This window comes from Halichoerus grypus, chromosome 1, assembly GCF_964656455.1.
Source record: "Halichoerus grypus chromosome 1, mHalGry1.hap1.1, whole genome shotgun sequence".
Classification (NCBI taxonomy): domain Eukaryota; kingdom Metazoa; phylum Chordata; class Mammalia; order Carnivora; family Phocidae; genus Halichoerus; species Halichoerus grypus.
In genome coordinates this window covers 193685787-193708923 of record NC_135712.1, presented here as the reverse complement: position 1 = coordinate 193708923, position 23137 = coordinate 193685787, and the positions used below count along the sequence as shown (strand labels likewise).

Here is a 23137-nt window from a genome sequence, read left to right as displayed (position 1 = left end):
TGGCAATCGTAAGAGACAAACACACAGGCCAGGTTGTGAAGGATCCCATCAGCTCTTGTAAGGTGTTTGGGTCTGGTCCTAAAACTACTTTTCTAACTTTGCTGGTAGGGTAGAGATTGGGGATGTTCCAACTGAGCTGCGTAAGTGGCCTCTTGGAGGTGGTAGCAAAGCTAGAAGGAAGGTGGAATTAGCTAAAATCATGGTTTCCTCTGTTCTTTTCACACTGGAAACTTCAGGCCAAAGAGAATTGGACCAATTGCCTGCAGGGCTGTGAGGTCACGGGCATCCCCCCCACCCCATTTCACTTGGCAGCCTCTTGGGAGAAGGAAAGCACTTATGCTAGAGAAGAATGGGCCCCCGGGCATTTCATGTGGAAGCCGTCTTATGGAAGAACGTGGGATACCAGGTTGGCACGGCTGAAGATGGGTGTAATCAATGGAGTGATGGAAGCAGCCAGGCAGTCTCTGTTTGATTTCATTCTGAGAGGTACCAACAGGGAGCGATGCTAAAGTTTGTGTGTTCGTGCGTCTCCCACTCCCTTCACTGGCTCAGAGCCAGGCTGCTAAGGACTCAGTGGGAGGTCACGGAGAGGAATGATAACCATCTTCAACACGTGCTGCACCATTACCACGCCATGGGCCAAGAGTGAGAAATTCTAGCTCCAAGTCTGGAGTTCAGGAAATCTGGATTGTAATGGCAGCATTACCCCTTGCAAACTCCGTGAGCCTAGTCCATTTGACTTTCTATCTTAACTCAGCATCCCCACCAGTGAAGTGCAGTTTATCATCATACTACTTCAAAGAGATATTTATGGCGAGGGTCAAATTTGATAGTGCATGTGAAGTGCTTAGCGTGGGGCCCGGCTCAGTCAACACTCAGTAAGTGATAGATAACTACCACTGCTCCTGTTATTAGCAGTAGCAGTTTTAGTACTAAGTTAGTATTCATGCAAGTCTTCCTAAGTATAGGGAGACCCACCTTACCAATAAATAGATGCTTGGTTGCACAAGCAAATGCTGATGTGAACCACCCCACATTTTGCCTAAGAGCTGGGAAAGCCACGTAAAACCACCCGGCAGTCACGTCAGCAATCCCTACCAGTAGGAAGCAGTGAGGTTGCTGGAGACTAAGTTAAGGTTTCACTTTCTGACTGGCAGTGGTGGTATAGAGTAAAACGTGAAACAGAGTTGTGTGAAGTAGTCAAACATGGAAAATGTCTTTTCACACATCCGGGCCAACCATGCATTGTGATGAATGGCAGAGTGGAAATGAGCCACATGGGGAGTTGGCGGGGTAGGGGTGGGGGGATCTTCCCAAATGCATCAACATCAAGTACTTTCCACACAACTCAGCACCCAGTGAGATATTTATGGTGCTGAGAATCCACAGATGATGTGTGTCATGAGGCAAGAGCAAAGATCAGGCTTTTATAGGCTTTGGCCTCCTGCGTGTTTATGGTGTTGTACAAATGGGAGCTGCTGAGAAACTAAAATCATGAAGCAGTCCACCTAAGAATCAGGGACCTGGGACCGCCACGGAGACAATGTCTGTTAGAAATGCCACAAGGGGGAAAGATGAGTAAGACGCAGCCCAGTGTTGCCATGCAGATGGCCCCTTACAGCTTACATGTCAAGCTTTACCAAACGGGGATTGTGCCATGCTTGCTATTTGGTGTCATGCCTTTTCTACTTAAAAATATATTTTAGGGAGCCTTACATATCAATAAAGGTGCAACTATCTCCTTATTTTAGAGGTGCATAGGGTTCTATTGTAGGGTGCAAGTAACTTTTGCCTCAACGTAAATTACTACCCAGCATTATAGTCGGGATGGGTATAAATTATGATGCAGTAACAAACTCCAAAGTGCTAGTGGTTTATGACAGTCAATAATCAAAGATTGTGACATTTTACCAACATGAACTTGAGAAAGATTATACTAATTTATAATCCCAAAGGTGATCCAGGAAAGCTACCCATTTCCCCCACACTTCTATGCTTTAGGAAGGAAGACCACAAAAGCAGGTCAATGAAAAGCATGTACTTGGCAAAGGCATTTAGTTGATGCCTTACCCTCAACCTCATGTCCTACTTTCTTCCCACCCAAAGAATCCCAGATGTTCTCTAAAGAAAGCCTCTACGCAGACACCGATCTGTCTGTTAATTATATTGTGTAATGTTGCTTCTAATCTCAGAGTCAAGAATGATTCCCAGGAGGGCCCTCTTCCTGGAAGGATGCAGACTCTCCAACTCCATCCCCCCCACCAAACAAATACATGCCTCTTCTAGCCAGCAAGACATTTATTTTCATAGCTTTGTCATTAGCTCTGTGCAAAGCTCTGAGGGGGGAAGATGACGAAGAAGAAGAGGAAAAGATGACTGAACATTCTTTAGAAGCCACCTCCTTTTGCATTCTGAAGTTTTAGTCACTGCTGATGACTTTTATCTCCAAGGAAATGGTCTCGGTTCCAAGAAGAGATGCTCCTAACTTCACTGGACCTGTATATGGCCACGAGAAAACAGAATTCAGGAACCGGGCTACTGAAGAGGCATAAGAAAATCATTTTGCCAGCAGTGAGTTATCTGTCCACACAAGCCCTGGGAACACCCCAACAACAGTGACATTATCCAGGAACCAGACAGACATAGGCTTATATTTTCCAGGGTTGTGACAACTGGTGGACCTCCACTGTGTTTCTTCCAATCATTGCCAAAGCTCTCCTCACTGGGACTGGCAGGAGGCCTGCTACCTATGACTTGCCTCCACCTCCACTCCAGACAGCTTTCACCTTCCCCTTTATAGTTATAATGCATAGGTTTGCATCCCAATTTATCAGGGTCCAAGGACCATAGACTCAGAAAAACTAGAGTTTCAACCTCAGCTGTTCTGCTTCCTAATGGTGAACTCAGTGAGCTGTTCTCACCTTATAAAACATGGATGTCGGCATCTCTCCTGTTAAGTTGCAATGCAGATTAAATGAGGCTATGATATAAAACTCACACAGTACCAGACACAGAGCAAAACATTCAACCATTATCACAATGTCCTAAGATCTATGTACACTATCTCCAGTCTAAGCCTGGCCTCCTTACCTCACCCCAAAACTAACATAATTGACTCCTATTGGCTTTGTCTACCTCTACTCTCATCTCTTGAATTCCACAGTGAACACCCAGTGGAGAGATCTGTCATTCATTCACTCACTCATTCATTTGGTAATTCAGGCTTATTTTGTGGGAGCCCATCTAGCCTCCTGGTTAGTTCTGGCACCTGGTAGACCCAGTTTGGTGTGTCGAACCTGCCAGTTATCTAACACAGAACCTTGGGAAAGCTACTGAAACTACTGAAACCAGGCTCTGTTTCCTCACCTAAAAATAGGAAAAAGAACTACCCCATCAGGAATTGGTTCTAAAATTTGAGTTTATATAAAACCCATTGGGAAGCTTGTTTAAATGAAGATTTCTGGGCAAGATCTGAGGTACAGCTAGATAACTTTATCTGTAGTCAAACCTCCATGGGAGGCAATATATTTTGAGAAGCTTGCTATGAAGATAGAATCAGATACTTCCGGTCAAGGGCTCAGTCCAGTGCTTTGCGCATAGTAGGTGCTCTTACCTTTAGTTATAGCATCCAACAGACTTTTGGACCAATCAAAAAATGCATGGAGCCCCTTGTATGTGCTAGGCACTGCGGTAGGTATTATAATGCATCAATAACCCAGAGAGATGCAGTCCCGCCAGCGAATCTAGAAGGGCAGGCAGACACAGGACAAATATTCCAAGTATCACAAAAAAAGAAACATGGAGCACTCTAAATCACTGGGGAAATGATTCAGACATTTTTCTTCCCCCATTGCTTCCCATCCCAATCTTTTAAGACCACCAAACTGTGTAGGCACTGGTGTGCTGAGCCAGCTCATACCAGCTAGGGAGAGCCTATTGTTGATTTTTTTTTTTTTTAATTTTGTGAGCTGAGTGACTTCTCATTGATAACTGCCTGTGTTGGGAGTATTGACACCATGGAAATCCGGAAACATCACAAATCAGGGCCAGTTGTTGAGTGCTTCCTAGCACACCACTGCACGCTGGTCCTCTTACCACCACTCCTCTGTCCTTTGCCTTCTCCCACAGTGCTTGTACTGGTTTGATTCCTACCCCTCCAGATCCAATTGACTGGCTCAGAACCACCCGGATGAAATCTCATGACATGTTTAGATTTTTTCCCTGGGAGAGTGGTTGAATGCCAGGTCACCAATCCCGCCGGCAAGGATGCATGCATCTTCATAATGAATTCCACCTGCTGGGCACACCCTGTGCTTCTTGGTGGATAATGGAGGGAAATTTCCCCTCAAGTAACCATGATACCTAATGGACTTTTTCTCATCATTCCTCTAAAGGTCCACTCCTTAGCCCCCTCCACCACTGTGTTGCTCTCTTGGGTCACAGAACAGGCTGTTTCTAGGAATCCCTTCCACAGGGTGGGGACATTCAGGTGATATCACCAGCCAGGTATCTCCCCACGGCCTGGGAGGGAGGAGGGGCTAACCCCGGCAGGCCCCTACCCTAATCAGATCACTGGCTGGCCCCACGATGGGAAATTCTTTTCTCTTGTACAGAACATTCTCTCCTCCCCAGATTCCAACTCTGATAGAAACTCAAAAGGAGAAATGCCAGGCCATAGAATTTAAACAGAAGGGCCTTAGACAATTTATCTCACACTTCAGCAACTTTGCAGTTTATATTTGTAAACCTCACTTATTTACTTGTCCTGTTTTTGTTAAAGTAAACTCATTTGGAGCCACCACATAAAAGGGTTTTGTTTACATGGCCCCTGCTTTCAGTTTAGATTCCTGGTTTAGTCTATTAAAATGAGTTCCATTTTATTCTCCCAAAGAATAAGAAAACTCTAAATAAAGTTCTGAGCTTCCCAGACACGGATAATAGGCCCAAGATTTTGTCCAAAAGGCTCAGAGCGTGGCAAGAGAGAAGGGTGGGGAGGCAGAGAAGGAATTTGTGGGAGGCCTAGGACTGGAGTCTACAGATCAGGCTTGCCTGGGTACTAGAGTTTGAGGCTTGAGGCTTGCCAATGCTTTCTGGCCTGAAAACCATGATAAAGTTCTCTCGGGACAGAGCTGAGAGCTGGTAACTCATGTTGGCTCTGTGGGGCTCACGGGAGGGTTCCCCGAGTCTCATTTCCAGCCTGTTATCTTATACCCAAGACCCTGAGAGTCAGCACCTCACCGTGTGCTTGTGGGAAGGCTCCACCCACTTGCCACACAGGAAATGGTCTTATTACCTACAGAGACAGCTAAAGAAAGCTTATTGGCATTCTGTCACACATCCCTTGGGGTGTGTGTGTGTGTGTGTGTGTGTGTGTGTGTGTGTGTGTAGGGGGTCTTTCTGGAGCACTAGGGGTAGAAATCACTGGCATGGGAAATACCTACTGACAAGAGTGAGCAATTGGAAAGACACTCATCCATTTTTCTCCTCCTCTTCTGGCTCATTTATGTTTCTGGATGGTGGGAAAAGTCACCTCCTAGCAAAAGATTGAAACAGGAGAGATGCGAGAACCACGAGAACTTTCTTACAGATGTGAGACTCCTCCACAGAGTCTGTGGGGCACCCTCTCCCTGATGCCCTTCTTTCTACCTTCCAGGTGGTGGCTAAGCACAACTCACGGATGAGGGCATCTGTGCGAAGGGGCTGGGGAAAAGTTTCCCCCTGCCCGCAGCCCCTGGAGGGGAAGCCAGCTTACTCAGGGGCAGCAGTCAGTAGGGAAACAAAGACAGTGTGAGGAAACTCGTCTGTGAATGTCAGGTGACAGTTAGCATAAATTGGATACATCTGAAGATCCTGAAAGAAGGCCAGGGAAACACCATCCAGTTTAAAAGCACGCGCAACGTGGTGTCAACGTATGTCAAAAACACAAAGCCTCAATTTCAATGGCATTATGCTGAGTGAAAAAACACAATCAAAAGGATCGAATACTGTGTGATTCTATTTAAACAACATTCTCCAAAGGACGGAATCATAGCAATGGAGAGAAGCTTAGTGGTTGGCAGGGATTAGGGAACAGTAGAGGGCGAGGAGGTGTGACTTTAAAGGGGTAGGTGATGGAACAATTAGAATAATTTATGGATGGAATAATTCTGTAACTTGATTGTGGTGGTGACTACACAAATCTGCATGTGATGAAATGGCATAGAACTATATACACCCATTTTACTAACGTAATTTCTTGGTTTTGATATTGTAGTATAATTACATCAGATGTAACCACTGGAGGAAATTGGGGGAAGTCTCGAGACAATACTATATATTCCCATAGATATATTTGTAAGTAAATGAAAACAACAAAAAAAAACCGTCCCAAAACTAAAAGGATATATATCATACTGATTGCTGTGGTCACTTCGCCAAAACAAACGTATTTTAGATTAAGGGCTGCTCAAATGGGTGTTGAGCCTTTTCTGTAATGTTAGAATATGTTCCCAACAGTATGCATTTGTGTATTGTTTTTGTAATTTAAAAAAGCATCATTAACTTTGTGGAGTCAGCCAAAATTAACAAGTATTGACTGAGCATTTGCTATGCGCCAGATATTACAGTGGCAGCAATGAAAAGCCTGACACAGTCCCTGTCCCCATGGAAGGATGGTCCAGCCATACAAACAACCATTTAACAGATGGTCACACAGATCATGCTTGTCAGGATTAAGAGACATCTAGAGCAGTGAAGATGTGGCACGCAGAACCTAGGATTCACTTCCATAGCCTTCACGACCTCCCTGCATCCAGCAGCTACTCACTCACTTGTTCACTCATCTATTCACTCATCAAATGTTCGTTATGCCTTTCTGGATTACCCTGCAGAGACAGAGATGAACAACTAAGGCTTCCTGCTTTAGTTACAGAAGGCACATCCAAGAGACTAACCACTTACAAATTTGGGTAATGCATTTGCCATGGGGTGAGGCTTCTCAAAGATGAGAGAGAAATAGGCTGAACCCCTAGGACCTGCCAGAATGAACAGAACGAGGCAGTCTTGAGCTGGGCCAAAAGGACCAACTATTAACTTTTTTTAAAAGATTTTATTTATTTGACAGAGAGAGACAGTGAGAGAGGGAACACAAGCGGGGGGGCTAGCTGGAGAAGGAGAAGCAGGCTTCCCACGGAGCAGGGACCCCAATGCAGGGCTCCATCCCAGGACTCTGGGATCATGACCCGAGCTGAAGGCAGACGCTTAACTGACTGAGCCACCCAGGTGCCCCCCAACTATTAACTTTTATGGGATTCTGTGAACCAATCAGTCAACACATTCAATGATTAAAAATTAAATTACACACATACTTAGCTTACATTAAAAAACAAATACAATAAATACTTAAGATCTATCACTTCTTAGTTATTTTACTACATTTTGCTATTATCTGTACGTGAAGTTATTAACAGTTTGGGGGTATCTATACAGTGAAAATATGTATATTGGTATGCTACTGAGCATCTCTTCCCAACCCTATGTCCAGTGATGTCGTGTCGGTAGCCTGAAATCAGCCATGGTTGGGGTACTGACATCACAGAAATTAACAAATGCCACAAAGCTGGACTCCCTCCCCACATGCTCTCTTACCCCCCAGAGTTGGTTGTTAAACATGTCCCAGCATACCACTGGACCAAGGGTTAGTTCTGCAAAGGGTACCTTGGTCATTACTATTGAAAACATTCATGTAGTTTTAGGTCTTCCCCTTTCTTTCCTGACCACAGGGCCAGGAGCTCAGCAGATGCTCAAGAGCTCATTAAGGGGTAGAGAAAATGCAAGACAGGACACCAAATATTTCTGTGATGCTTTCTCGTGGCTTCAAACCACACCTAGTGTTTCTTTTGCAAGTGATATCCTTCTATTTTTCTTTGTTTGTCCCAGGGGGTGAGGGGAGACATAACTACTCTAAGGCCCTATAACAGGCCTCTCGTAATGTGATGCAGACCTTACAAACCATGTTGTTGACACAGCCACACAAGAAGCCCATGGCCTGTGCAGGAATTCCCACCTGAGCAGCCGGTGACACCCAGGATTAACACTGCAGGTCAGTCCACAGCGAGTTCACCACTTTGTCTTAGCTTCCAGTACAAGTCCTCCCCCCACTCCCAGCCCCTCCGCCTTTCTGTCTGCCCTCCACCCACCATTTGTGACATAAGATGGATGCTCCCTTCCATTGCTTATGGATCTCACACTGCCAACTTCCCGGGATCTCTACTGCTCCACCGTGAAATACCTTTAGATTTAATACATTGGTTTTCAAACTTGATTGCATGCAAATTTCCCATGGTGGCCCCCATAAAACAGATAAGGACTGAGTTGCTCTAGTTGAAATGGAGTTTGGTTGAGCGGGCTATCTATACAGACCCCACAACATGAAGAGTGCCCCTTGGAGTTGTGTGATTCGGTGGTTCTTAACTCAGGTGCCTGGATTCCCCTGAGTCCTTGCCATCCTGCTTCACCCTACCTCTCAGAACCCTTCAGGGGGCTCCCCAGAGCTTCATGTGGGGATATCTTTCTTCTGACTGCTCAGCATCCCCTTCCCCATCTTCTGGATTCAGTACTTTGATTGTGCTTGGGGGAAACCACCTTGTTTTTTTCAGTTTCACAGGATTTAATGTGGCCAGACTGGCAGTCAAGGCCCTAGGAACGGGATCATCAGAGATAAGGAGAGGTTCAACTCTAAAACTTCTGTGGCAATTGTTGAAAAGAGGCATTGTTTCCACCGGGCTGGTGAGAAGGGTTGGTGGTAGCCTGAAGTTGCTAGCAGCCATCTTGTCTGAAAATGAAATCAATATGGAGCAAAACAGAGCTGAGCAAACGTTTGAGTCCTAGAGACATCTTTCGAGCATTTGGACCCAGCTATGCCTCAGAGTCTGAAGCTAGAAACTCCTGTACTTTTTAGTTACATGAGCCAGCAAATCCTCCTTTTTTGGCCTGAGCCAGTTTGAGTTGGGTTTCTACACAGTTTGAAAACTGATGCCTTCTAATTAGCCGTGTTGGCATTAGCTTGGACAACCAACAATTTCTAATAGAGTTTGGGAAAAATACTGAAAATAGCTCAAAGGAGCTCCTGTTTAACCTGAGGGCCTGAGCAGGCACACATGTATTTCCATGGCCTCCTTCCCAGCTGAACCCTTCTAAAATGGCAGTCAAGGATGTAAGGAGCCATCAACCTGCAGGACCATGAGAACAAGATATCGAAGACAAACAAGAGATGTCAACAGAATTGAATGGCAGGAGTCTTCAGATTGAAAGGTCACCAAGTGCCCAAAACATTGAGTGAAAAAAACATTTACACTCAAGTAAAGAGAAGGGCCAAAAAATTGTCAGAGAGAGAGAAGAAACAGACAGCCCATGTTAACAAAGAGAGACAAACAGAATGGAAAATACTAATAGGATAGAATACTAATGGATTTATTTTTACTAAAACTGGGAAGTGAAACCAGTGACTTAGAGTGGTTTCAGAAACTCTCTGTGCCCCAGTTTCATCATCAGTAAATTGGTGATAAAACAGAGTGTAGAGGAAAGGTAATTATGTCCATGAAGGGCAAGCAGTGTAGCAAGGCTTCAGTAAAGCAATGGATGGGGAGCTCCTTTAATTCCTGATCAAAACCCACCTTGGTCAGGACACGGCTCCCCAAGCAGCCTGTTCCCCTTTGGGAGGGGCCCGGGACTCCAGCTATAAACCAGAACAACTCAGAAATCTCCTCCTTGATGGAATGAGAAACTAGACCCTCCCACAGAAGGTACCAGACCTTGGGTTGGGCCCAGGTGAAAAGTCCAATTGTGCAATCCTGCCTCATTCCTCAGATGTCTCAGCTGCCCGCATCCCTCAGGGGAGGTTACAGGGAGGACCTGCTAGGGCACCAGCGGCCCTCCGGAGCCCATCCTCACACACCATGGTTTGAGACCAGAAGCTCTCACCCATCGTGCGGCCGTCAGCAACTAGTTCCTCATCACCACCCAGAATTCCTGCCACACAATGACCCCACGTCAGCTGTGCAATACACTCCTGTCTCCAGAGTTGTCAATACATTCTTGCCTCCACATGGCCAGCCCGCTGCTAGCTTCTCCCAGTTCACCTTCCACATGTCATTCCCAAAACACACATTTCACCTTAGCATCCTCTGGAAACTTCTAAGGCTCCCCATTTCAAAGGCAATAAAATGCCATCTCCCCAGCCTGCTATGTTTGCCCCACTGTATGTCCTCTAACATTCCCCCTCCAACCACTCTGGACTCACCTCCCCTTATGAAACATCTCCAGCTCACTCTCACCTCCAAACCTTTGTTCAAGCCGTTGCCTTTTCCTGCAGGGCTTTTTCTCCTATCCTGTCACCCCACAGTGTGTACACCTACTGGCGTAGGCTTCCTCTGAATCCAGACTTTATGCGAGTTAAGGCCAGAAGAAAAGAGTGACCACAGTGTATTTAAGTCTGAATCCCTGACAACACTCAGCACAGAAGTGAGCATTTAGCATCAGTCCCAGGGACTAGTGATAAGTCAGTAATGTCCGAGGGATGGTGATAGAATTCTGAGCATCTTGATGCCCTTTGCCTTGTGGTCAGGGCTTGGTATGTTCTCCATTAGCCAGGGTCACCAGGGAGAATATGCTCTGTTAGTCAATTATGTATTAATTGCTATTAGTCACATTGTCTCATTTGTAGTTAAAACCTTCTCTCATTTATTCTTTCCAGTAGAAAAATGAAAAGTATCATGCCACACTCCATACATCAATCCACACTCAATTTGCATCTGGCAAGAGACCAACAAGCAAGAGACAGGGAAATTTGGTGAATCAGAAGGTCCTTAAATGCAGTGTGGGGTGGGGGTAGGGGGGATGCTTATTCCTTTTGACTAGCGGTAGCTCCTGTCAGTGGAATTCATTTGAGGAACTTACCCCTCCCACCCCATCACCACCATCTTGCTGTCCACCGTAGGACAAGTGGCCGGCACTTAGCAACATTAAGAGTGGCAACCACTCCCTTCTCATTCACATGTCCCAAAAGCAGAGCTCACATTATTTGGATCTATTTTTTTTTTTAATTTGCATTCCTCTCTCCCACTCCTTCCTTTCATAATCTCCAAAATGAAACGGGGAAGACCTGAGCCAAGATAGAAATGAACGAATACCTGCTTTATAAGTTTTGTTTTGAAGACAGCCATCATGATTCATCCTTCCCCGGGACAAAATTATTAATAATAATACATGGAAAACAATCACAATTGAATCCCAATGCAAAGATCTGGAAGATCCATTAGAGACCAACTTGAGACCCAAGTTCAAGAAACACAGTAGGAGGAGAAATCGGCAAACCCCCCTGACTTTATCACGGGGTAGGTTACATGTGTGTGCGTTTCCTCTCCCTCTGCGATTTGTTCTCCTAAAGGGAAATCTATCCAAACAGCCGTGTCCAAACAGCCCCACCACACACACACCACCCTCTGCTCCCTGTGCTTTTGGGATCTCGACTGTGGTCCGGGGAAGCTCTTCGGAGAACGTGTTTTCTTTTTCCTAATGAGAAGTGTTTGGGACCAGGCAGAAGATGACTCCAGTGCAAAAGCCCTGCTCCTGGGCTTGCTTTTTGGCTCCTGGAGTACAGCGGAGATCTGATGCTCAACACAGGCCCGTGGGAGGCTGCCTCCCATCAGCCCGGCTTGAGTGGCAGACATCTCACCATGTAAGCCTCGCCTGATGTGTTGGCACCTCCATGCTCCGCAGTTTATCTTGGGAGACCGTGGATCCCGAAGCCACCTGGAGCCCCGGTTCCATCTCCTTCAAGACAGAGTGCTGTTCATTGCGGCAGACATTTCCAGGCTCCTCGGCCCTGCAGGGACACAACTTGGCCAAGAAGCGAAAGGCCTGGGCTCAGGGTAGCTGCAGGGGTGACCCCGCTGTTGCAGAGGGCGATGGCACGCAGGAACTATGCACGCACGGCCCGGGGGCTCCTGGACCACGGCAAACTGAAGCGTCTGTCCGTGTGTTTGACACTCATCCCGGAGTGTGGCCCACTGAAGAATCCTCCACACTGACAAGACCCTGCTGACGTCACCACCAGTCCAAGTTCAGAGAGAGAGAGAACACAGGGAGCAAGATGCCCTCACCCCAGATGTTGGCAAGATGAGCAGTGCGGGTGAGGGTCCCAGAAGGCTTCAGCCTAATTCATGCCGTGGCCAGGGTGCTTTAAGACCTGAGTGCTACTGGCAGGTTTGCTGGGTCCCTCCAGGGGCCTCACCTCACTGAGCACCTTGCCGACCTCAGCCAGCATAGTTTCAGCAGCTGCCTTTCACCATCGGAAGCTCCGGGGGAGCCAGAGGGATGTCCGCCAGTCAGGACATCAAAGATGCGGATAAATCACCCTTCACCTTTATGTGCTCACCCTTGGACGCTCGTTTCTAACATCTTAGGTGCGCTGGGCCTGGTGCTGGGGGAGGGGTGTCAGGTCAGAGCTGGGAAAAGCAGCTGTCCCCTCGCCAAGCCAAAAACCCTAACCCTATCAAGGCAAGAGGAGAGACCATCCCTCGAGTACACGGGTCTCAAACTTCGGCGGAATCAGAATCACCCGTGGGGTGGGGGTGGGGGGGCGGGGGGGGCAGAGGTTGTTCCTATGTGCTGGCGCTCCCCCTAGAGTTTCTGCTTCAGGAGGGCTAGAGGGTGGGGGTGCCGAGATGTGCTTTTCTGACAGATTCCCCAGCGATGTTAAAGCTGCTGGTCCAAGATGAGAGAACCACTCCACAGGCAACATGCTGAGACGCGTCAGCAGCCGGCGATGGGTCCAGGGCATCACTAAGTGATGAGGTGGCAGCAGTCAATGTAAACAACATCAAAGGTTCAAAGGCAGGGTCTATCAAAGCTGTGGGGCACCGAGACTCCATCTAAGGGAAAGTTCACACTTCATTCAGTCCTCTTGTGCCCTGCCTCATTTCTATTAGTCATACCTGGGTGCTAGTTTGTATCTCAAGGTTCAAACTTGGCATGAACTATCCCCAATATGCCCTGATTTAAAAGCTATAAACTAGATCACACATGCTGTGCGCCAGGCACTTTTATGCATTATTTTATTTAAATACTCACAGCAACTCTGTCTAGTAATAACAGTAACATCTAATATTTAAATAGCACTATTTTGTGCCAGGAACTCTTCTAAATGCTTTAGATCAGGGTCAGCAAACTGCTGCCTATGGACCAAATCTATTCTATCATCTGTTTTAATAAATAAAGTTTTATTGGAACGCAGCCATGCACATTAGTCTATGTATTGTCTGTGAGTGTTTTACTGCCAAAATAGTAGAACTGAATAGTTGTAACAGACACCATATCCCACAAAATCTAACATATTTACTCTCTGGCCCTTTACAGGAAAAGTTTGCTTAAACCGGCTTTAGGTAGATTTAACTTACTTAATTCTTGTGACAACACTACATATAAATGCTGGGTTTTTTATTGTGGTAAATATGCATAACATAAAATTTACCATTTTAACCTTTTTTTTTTTTTTTTTTAAGAGAGAGAGTTCATACACGAGCGGTGGTGGGGGTTGGGGCAGAGGGAGAGGGAGAGAGAGAATCCCAAGCAGGCTCCACACCCAATACAGAGCCCAACGCAGGGCTTGCTCTCAGAACCCTGAGATCATGACCTGAGCAGAAACCAAGAGTCGGACGCTTAACCCGCTGAACCACCCAGGCGCCGCCCCGCCCCCATTTTAACTCTTTGTAAGAGTATACTTCAGTGGCATTAAGTACATTTACACTGAGGTGCAGCCATCACCACCACCCATCTCCAGAACGTTCTTCCTCTGCCCACATTGGAATTCCATACTCATTAAACAATAACTCCCTATACCCCCACACCCCAAGCCCATGGCAACCACCACTCTACTTTCTGTCTGTGATTTTGACTACTCCAGGTACTTCACGTAAGTGTAATCACACAGTACTTGTCTTTTGGTGCCTGGTTTATTTTACTTAGTATAATGTCTTTGAGATTTATCCCTGTTGTAGTACGTGCCGTAATTTCATTCCTTTTTTATAGCTAAATAATATTCCATTGTGTATATGGCACATTTAATTTATCCATTCATCTGTTGATGGACATTGGGTCATTTCCACCTCTGGTTGTTGTGTATTCACAATATTCACACTGCTGCTATGAACCTGGGTGTACAAATAACAGTTTGAATCTCTGCTTTTGATTCTTTTGTGTTTGTATCCAGAAGGGGAATTGCTGGATCATATGGTAATTCTATGTATAATTTTCTGAGGAACCAGCGTACTGTTTTCCACAGCAGCTGTACCACAGTACCATTTTACATTCTCATCCGCGATGCATAAGCGTTCCAATTTCTCCACATCCTTGATGATACTCATTATTTTCTGTTTTTTTGTTTTTTCTTTGGTTTTCTTTGCTCTGTTTAGATAATAGCCATCCTATTGGATATCTCATTGTGGTTTCGATTTACATTTCCCTAATAGACCGTGATGAGCATCTTTTCATGTACCTATTGGCCATGTGCATATCTTTTTTGGAGAAAAATTTATTCAACTCTATTATTCATTTTTTAATTAGGTTGATGATTTTTTGTTGTTGAGTGGTAGGAGTTCTTTATATATTCTGGATATTAATTCCTTACCAGATATATGATTTTCAAATATTTTCCCCATTCCATCAGTTGCCTTTTCACTCTGTTGATCATGTCCTTTGATGCACAGCTTTTTATTTTGATGGAATTCAATTTATTTTTTTCTTCTGTTGCCTGTGTTTTGATGTCTTATCCAAGAAATCATAGCAAATCCAATATCATGAAGCTTTTCTTCTGTGTTTTCTTCAAAGAGTTTTATAGTTCTAGCTTTCAGGTTTGGGTCTTTGATCCATGTTTACTTAATTTTTGTATAAGGTAAGGGTCCAACTCCATTCTTTTGCATGTGGAGATCCAAGTGTGCACAACATCTTTTGTTGAAAAACTGTCCTTTCCTGCATTGAATGATCTTGGCACCTTGTGAAAACCCATATCCAAGAGCTTCTTTGGGGGCTCTCTATTCTATTCTATTAGTCTCTATGTCTGTCTTTATGCTAGAACTTTACTCTTTTGATTACTGTAGCTTTGTAGGAAGGTTTGAAATCAGGTAGTATGAGACCTCTAACTCTGTCCTTCTTTTTTAAAGACTATTTCGGCTATTTGGAATCCCTTGAGATTCAATTTGAATTTTGGGATGGATTTTTCAATTTTTGCAAAAAACATCATTGGGATTTTGAAGAAGGTTGCATTGAATCTATAGATCACTTTGGGGAGTACTGACATGTCACACATAGTAAGTCTCCTAATTCAGGATACAGTATGTCTTTCCAGTTACTTGTGTTTTAATTTCTTTCAGCAGTGTTTTATCGTTTTCAGTATACAGTCTGTCTTTGGCCTCCTTGATTAAGTTTATTCTTAAGTATTTTTTGATGTTATTATAAGTAGACTGTTTCCTTAAGTCCCTTTTCAGATTGTTCGGATTGTTCACTGTTCATTGTTCACTGTTCATTATTCACTGTTACTGTACAGAAGTGCAACTGATTTTTGTGTGTTAACTTTGCTAAAATTAAGTGCTATTTTAATCCCCATTTTACAAGTGGGAAAACTGTACCACAAAGAGGTTAAGTAGTTTGCCTAAGTCATACAGCCAGTAAGTGAGGGAGCCAGGGTTCCAACCCAGCCATTCTGTTTCCAGAACCCCTTCTCTTCACCATTACCCTCAACTGCCTCTTCTGAAAAAGTAAGTAATATCTTGGCCAAGGTCTCACTTATAGTAAGTGGCAAATCCAGAATTTGGACTCAAATCTGACTCCACAGCTTTGGTGGTAGGATAATAGCATTCTGACAGCCTTAGGATACCCCAACCATAAATCCATCAATTAAATAACTTGGTTATTCAAGGTGGGGGAAATTCAAATTTTGAGTGTTTCTTGTTTTTTGTTTTTTGTTTTTTTAATAATTGTGTGTGTGGAAGAGATGCATGAATTCAGCTGAAGAGTAGCCTTGGTGGTACACTAGAAAAGAGGTAAGCCCTGTCCTGATTTTCCTCCAGATAGTCCCAGATGCTGCCTTTGGTTTAGATGATATGTTTTATGGTGGCTCTAACTGTGGACACTACATTTCCTCAACTGGCCAGAATTTTAAGTTGAATTTTAAAAGGCAAGAAAGGTAAGGTAACCTGAACGAATTTCTCCTGAATCCTCCCAGTGTTTATTTTATGCCTCTCTCCTCTAAAGAGCATGGTGGAGTTGGCTGTTCAATGAGGAATTTCCCACTCTGAGCTACAAGATGAATATTCCAAATCCTGTAAGAAGCCCGGGGTGACTTCCAGCCTCAAGTGCCAAATGAAATGACACCAAGTGGCCTTGTTTGAATCTGTGGGACTCCCAAGCTGCCCAAGAGGTGGTCATTGTACCTTACAAAGGAATGCCGTGGACCCATCCCAAAGACCTTGGGCAGCAATGCCAAAAGGCAATGAACTTGAACTAAATAAGCCTCCTTATTGGCTGCTGCTATTGATGTTGTAAAAGATTCTGCCCAATGGCTTCAGGCCTGAGTAAATGTTGGCTTGGCCGACCCGGTCCACTAAAATGAATTGGGCATGACTAAGGTGCACGGATGCCAGACCTTCCATTAACAGGGAAGGCATGCAGGGGCAGCAGAGAGGGTCAGCATACCAAGGAGCAAACAAAGATTCCTTTGGGAAGGTGAGTTACAGAGGAGGAGGGGAAGAAAGAGAAGACAAACCTTGATGTCCTTGGGGGATGGGCTGCTTAACCAGTCCCTCGTGATTGCAATGTGACCTGAGGCAAGAGCACTTGATGCCCCTAAGCAAGCACATGGACACAACTATAACATCCATGAGCCTCCACCTTACCTTCTATGAAATGGGATTCATAGACCACTTTGCTCCTAATAACTACAAGGAATTGTCATAAGGATCAAATAATAGGAGATAGGAGAAAAGGAAAAAAAAGAAAGAAAATCTTTACATAGTTAAGTGCCCTATAGGAATCTAAGGTATAATCTTACAGCATAGGTTGGGGTGCTGAAGACAGTGGCAGGAATCAAAGGGGGCTTTGGCTTTAAGTACAATGCTTTAATTTTGTGTGGGGGTGGCAAATTCATACATATTTTCTGTGTATTTCAAAGGCACGCACACATGTTAAGACAGATACAAATCCCTATATTCATATAGAGTTCCAGCTCAGATGCCAACAAACAACCCTATTCTTTTCCGCATTTGCCTATTCAAACCCACTTTGTGGGGCTAATTCTTTCCCACCTCTTAGAAAAAGCCTAGAGATGGGCCCATCAATTTTCTGGTTGGAGACCACAAAATGTCCTCTTGTCCCTTACGGCTTCAGAAATTGTGTCATTTTGATAATTAATGTACAGTTCCATAATACAGTCACAATTCCACCTAAAGCTCAGGTGGCCTCAGGATGGACCTCTAATGGGGAAAGAAGCATGCAGATTCTTCTTTATGTCCTTGTTTTGCTCATACCTTCCTGGTCCAGTGGCTGGATTTCTGATTCCTCCAGGCCTGGGTGGCAGTAAGGAGAGAGAAAAGGCAGGAAAGGTGCTTCTGTATCGATACCAGTGTAATCTGACATTGGTTTTCTCTGGCTTTGGCAGATGTTTAAAGCCAGACCTTTGCAGGGTGGTCTGATTTGTTGGGTGATCCCTCCGTGGCTGGAGCTCTCTTCCCCAGTCCCCTCATGCAAGCCAGGGTCTCCCCACTGGCTGCTCCATACTCTTCCCTGGGTCCCTGGTGTCCAGGCTCCATATCCCAAAATCTCCAGGCGAGCTGTGCAAACCCGTGCAGTGGTGGACTTAAACCTCACTCGTGTGCCCTGGGGTTAAGAGGGAGCACACTCACCTGCACCGAGGGACGGAGATTGGGAGTAGGTAAGAACCACAACATGCTCAAACTCTCTCCAACGGATTTTTTCCCCCAATTTCCCTCTCAGCTTCTTCAATTTTATACCCTCCACTGAGGGGTTAAAGGTTGCAAAACCCATCCTCACCTGCCCAATCTGCCTGTCCCACATGGACAATCTAGTAGATTTTTTTCTAAGTATTATAAGATATTAAAAGGCAACTCTTTGCCCATTGTCTGCAGTGGCCCCAGGACAACAGGCATTAAAAACTGGGCTCTTTGCTAAGTGAGACAGATGGTTCTCATAACACCGTGTTGTAAAAAGACTAGAAGCAACTATGCTCTGTGTCATTCCAAGGGCCGGAGCTATGGATAATGTTTTTTGTTATGTTTCTCTACATTTTTTTAAATGTCAATTTAAAAAAGAAAATAATAAAAGATGAAAGTAAAGTTAGAAGATGAAAATTTCTAGAAAATGGGGAGAATTTGGGAAGCTAAAAAAGAAAGAAAGGGAGGAGAGGCAAGAGGGGTCAGGAGAGGTGGGTGAAAAGGAGAAAAAGCAGCAGTCAGGGCAGAAAAAAGATGACAGAACAGACATTGCTATCTTTTTTAGAAGTGTGCTTTAAAAGTGATGTCAGCCTTGGGGTACCGGGGTAGCTCAGTCGGTTAAGCGTCCCACTCTTGGTTTCGGCTCAGGTCCTGATCTCAGGGTCGTGAGATGGAGTCCTGCAACAGGCTCCACCTGGGCATGGAGCCTGCTTACGATTCTCTCTCTCTCTTTCTCCCTCTGCCCCTCCCCTACCCCGTGCATAAATAGAAGACATTAAATAAATAAATACATACATACATACATACATTGATGTCAGCCTCCGAGTGGGAAATGCACACATTAATTTAGAGCCAGTATTGCACACATGCGCCCCTTTGTGAAGGGTAAGAAGGCAGGCTAGAACGAATCGACCACTGCATTTGGGTGAACTGACTGATTAGTTTTTGCATGAAGCCCAGAGACAGGCCAGCTCTGCTGACCGGAAGGAACTCAGAATGGCAATCAATCTGATGGGACTGGTGTGACATTGGTATTCTGCACAGGCCAGGATGGAGGAGATGTGGGGAAGTGAAGACGGAGTAGCTATAGAAACAAGACTGCCGAGACCACCTAGAAGCTCCTCAAATAGCATTAATTTAACAGCATCCATTTGAACAATGTGCTAATCTCAGAGAATCTTCTCCTGAAAGCAGGTGTTGGCATCAGCTTTTACTCTAGCTGGAAGAAGCAAGGAAACAACAATTATTTTTCTCTTTAATTCTAACACTTTGACTTGCCACTATTTGAGACAGGATAGCAGGCATCAGGTCTGAGTGCAGTGGGGTGCTACTAGAATGGTTTTAAGCAGAGGAGCTAGGTGTGGGATATTCTGTGTGCCGTGTGTCCTCCAGATCCACTCTCTACTCTTTCCATCTTGCTCTGTACCCCTGGAGAGGGACCTCCATAGAGTTCGTCCCCTTGGCCTTTCTGCTGTCTACATTTGAGTTGGGTTCAGTCAGTGGAAGGTGCCGGAAGGATATGAACAAAGGAGAGAGAGATTGGGGTATTTATTCACCGTTCATTCATTCATTCTACTGAAGGCCACCTCTCCTGGAGTTATCATGTGTCCTTTCCTACAGCCACACAGGTCTTGCCGGGTTCTGGTAACTGCCCCCTCTACTTGCCCCTTCAGATTAGACTGGCCACAGAAGACATGGGGCTCAAGGATGGGCAAGAGTAGATTTGGAGAGATCAGTCCAGGAGGGAGATGGTGATAGTTTGGTCTAGGGTATGGTGTAGAGAAGTAAGGTAGGTTATGAAAACATTAAGGAGATTAATTCTATCCAACCTATGGTCACGGATTGAACATGAGGGTCAACAAGAGAAACTACTAGGTTGTAGGTCTGAGAAATCTGATGGATACTGGGGCCATTTGCAGTGGTCAAGAAAACTTGGATTCAATCATTTATTCCATGGAAACTCACTTTGTGAGTCACTCCTTTGGAGGTGGAGGCTGATCTGTATGGGAAGATCCTAATTTTCTTTTTGCCATTCACTATGAGACCGCAGAGAAGCAGGGCCCAGGACCTCGAGGAGGAGAGCATTTTAGAGGCTGCCGCTCAGTATGGTTGAAAGAGCCATTTCCACGTCATGCATTTGAATAGCGAGTTCTCATTTGCCTCTGCCCAAAAGTCACAGACTGTTTCTCTTACAACACCTAATGAAGACAGATTAGGCAAAGCAACTTAAAAACTTAACTTCTTCTATCTCTCTTAAGTACCAGAAAAATTGAATGTGAGATTTATAATTACTGTGCGTTTTGTTTGAGAGAGAAAGAGAAAGCTCATACGCAAAGAACATTTTCATAAATCACGTCTATGATTAAAAAAATATGGTTCGAACAGACACAACTGTGTTTTACCCTGCATCTGTTTCACATACACAAATGTGTCAGGTTTACATAAACCACACTGATACAGATGAAAAATAAGGGAAGAACAAGATAAAAATAGCTCTTACGGTATCAGTCACACATCTTTTATTATTATAATATATGATACCGTTGCAATCAATCACGCTGTTAGATTGCATTGACTAGTGACCTGAAGGCCCATGAAGGAAGAGCTAGCCAACATCCAGGAATCGATTCTGAACTTCGGCTTGAAAAAAAATCTCCAAGACCATCTGTTTGGATTTCTGGTGACAATTGCGAAGAGACTGAAGTGAAACCATCTCATCCCCCTCTCCACCCACCGCTGTTGTCAGGTCCTGGTCTCAGATTCATTCCTTTCACAGGAGACGCTCCCAGGGCACGAGTGGGAGGGGAAAGTGACACCCTGCCCCTTTTCCGACACTACCATCAACAGATCATCTGTAACTGCGCCACCCAACCGGCCTCTAGTAGCTTCCCAGGCCTGAGAGATAACGCTGCTGATGTGCACTTTGATCAACCCCCTCTCCTACCGTCCCTGACTAGCTGAGCAGATGCGCAGCTGGAAAACTCAACTCATTTTTTTCCTTCAGCTGAAACATTTAACTTCTATACTACAATTATAAAAATTGCTGAGGTCTCCTGGGAGGATTTTTTTTTTTTTAATGCATGTAAACTTGACCCTAGTAAGTAAAACTCTGCTTTCTCATTCATTGACTAAGGCACACTTTTTTCTCACAAACTTCTACTACTTAAGTTTCTCTCAATGCTGTAGCTTTACTTTTTGTACCCTCAGTGGCTCTAATCTTAAAGCTTATTGATCTATAAGCAGATACTTTATTGTTCTGCCAGAGGCAATTCTATTTAAGGATGAGGATAAGGATTCTATTAAGGATAAGGGGCAATTCTATTTAATGTCTGATGCAAACATTTACCCCAGATATAATATTTAACCAATTTTAATCCTTAAATCTTGAGGTTGCTTAAAATTCTACTTTCACCTTGATATCCCGTTTTAGAGCATTTGGCATTTTCTACATGTGTATCAGAAGATTATTTTTTTCATTCCTCAAGAGTGACCTAGCGTAAACATGTAGACAGTCTCTCTGTTTCAGGTGTTATATTGATTTTGAGCTTTGTGTTTGCCAGTTGCCCACTGAATTTTCATGACAGGCATATGACATCTCCCAGGCAAGAAAGGATGAACATTTTAACTCTCCCATTACTTGATCACGTCTACCAACGGTTCGTTGAATAAGAAATAGAAACAATCCCACGGAGAAATCCACGGGGAGAAAACAAGAAGTCTCCTTCTGGAAAATGCTCTCCCCTCATCCTCTCTAAGAACTGACTCAAGAGATGGTCGCTGCAGAGAAAAGTCCCTCCAGACTGAGCTGGCCCTGGCTTCCTATTAGGACATAAGTACTCCTCCCCACACCAGGAGGCCCAATGACAAGCTCCCAGAGACAAGGCACTCTGTGCTGTCCCCTTTAGGGCTCCTCCCTCAGGATTGAATAAACATTTGGTGGTTAACTGGTAGAGATTTTATCTTGGTTCCCCCCCCCCTTAATACCTGTCATCCATGGGAAATGTGGATCATAAACGCAAATAAAAAATGAAAAATTAACACTGAATCCCATGACCCACTGACGGTTAACACATTGGTGTATTTTGTTTCTTTTTTCAATGCATAAACTGCTTTTGTTATGGTGGTATTTTAACACAGCTGTGACTATCCTCCATGTACTATCTTATATCTTCAATTTTCTGATCAGGAGTATTTTCACACAATAAAATCCAGAAAAGTAATTTTTTCCTCTGCACCAGGACGTATCTGTAATGATGTAATTACACAGGGCCTAATCTGAGTTCAGAGCTACACCACCTGCTTCTGCAATACCAAGGAAAGGTCTCAGGTCACAATGGAGCAAGACAGGCCAATGGACTACAAATTTAAACCCATTTCATCAAGTCTTCTCCTACTTGTATACCTACTGCCATTCCAGTGCTCTTCTGGGTAAACAGAGAAGTCTTCAGGCTCAGTCGTTCTGAGTTTCTTTCAGTTCCCCAAACATAGCATACTCTTAACTCCTAGCTTCCAGGCTTTTGCACATTCTGTTCCCTCTGTTGGAAATGCTCTTCACCTTCTTGACCCTCCCACCTTCACTGCAACCCCAATGGAAACTGATAATTTCCTGTTCAAATTTCAGGCCTCAAATCAATTACCTCTCCCTCTAAGATGGGAATGATTCTTTTCCCATGTACCTCCCACCATCAGCACCTTCCACACTAATTATAACGGACCACATTCCAGTCTTCCCTGCCAGGGAAAGGACCCTCTTGTCCAAGAAGACAAGGATCATCCTTTTCTTGCCCACCATGAGAGTTTTAGCATGGTGCTTCTAAATGGTGGCCATTCAATAAAGCTGCTGTATGAATCAGTAAATGAAAGCACCATAAATATAACCATAAAGTTGAAAATTTTTCAGTCTTCTTGCTTATCTAAGATAGCATAGTCAATGTACATAAGATGTCAAGAGATTCTTCCTAGACTCCCCTCTAGCCATTGCTCCTTCCTTGTAATACCAGATGGGAATTGATCACTTGGCAACTAGACCCATAATGACCCACTCCCTAAGAAATTTCACCATCATTTGGACTTTCCCCCACTGACACCAAGGCCTCGAAGGTATGAAAAATATGGACTCACCCGAAAGAAAAGTGTTACCCTCTCTCAGAACTCAT

General features: G+C 44.6%; 1 long non-coding RNA gene across 2 annotated transcripts in view; it reads right to left on the bottom strand.

The window, feature by feature from the left end:
- Positions 1-2280: 2280 nt before the first annotated feature.
- The window catches only part of LOC118547107 (uncharacterized), a 37673-nt gene continuing 16816 nt past the window's right edge, over positions 2281-23137 (bottom strand). For both annotated transcript variants that reach the window (XR_004922945.2, XR_013443800.1), the window contains exon 2: positions 2281-2496. This is a non-coding gene — a long non-coding RNA (uncharacterized LOC118547107). The remainder of the gene's footprint in view (positions 2497-23137) is intronic.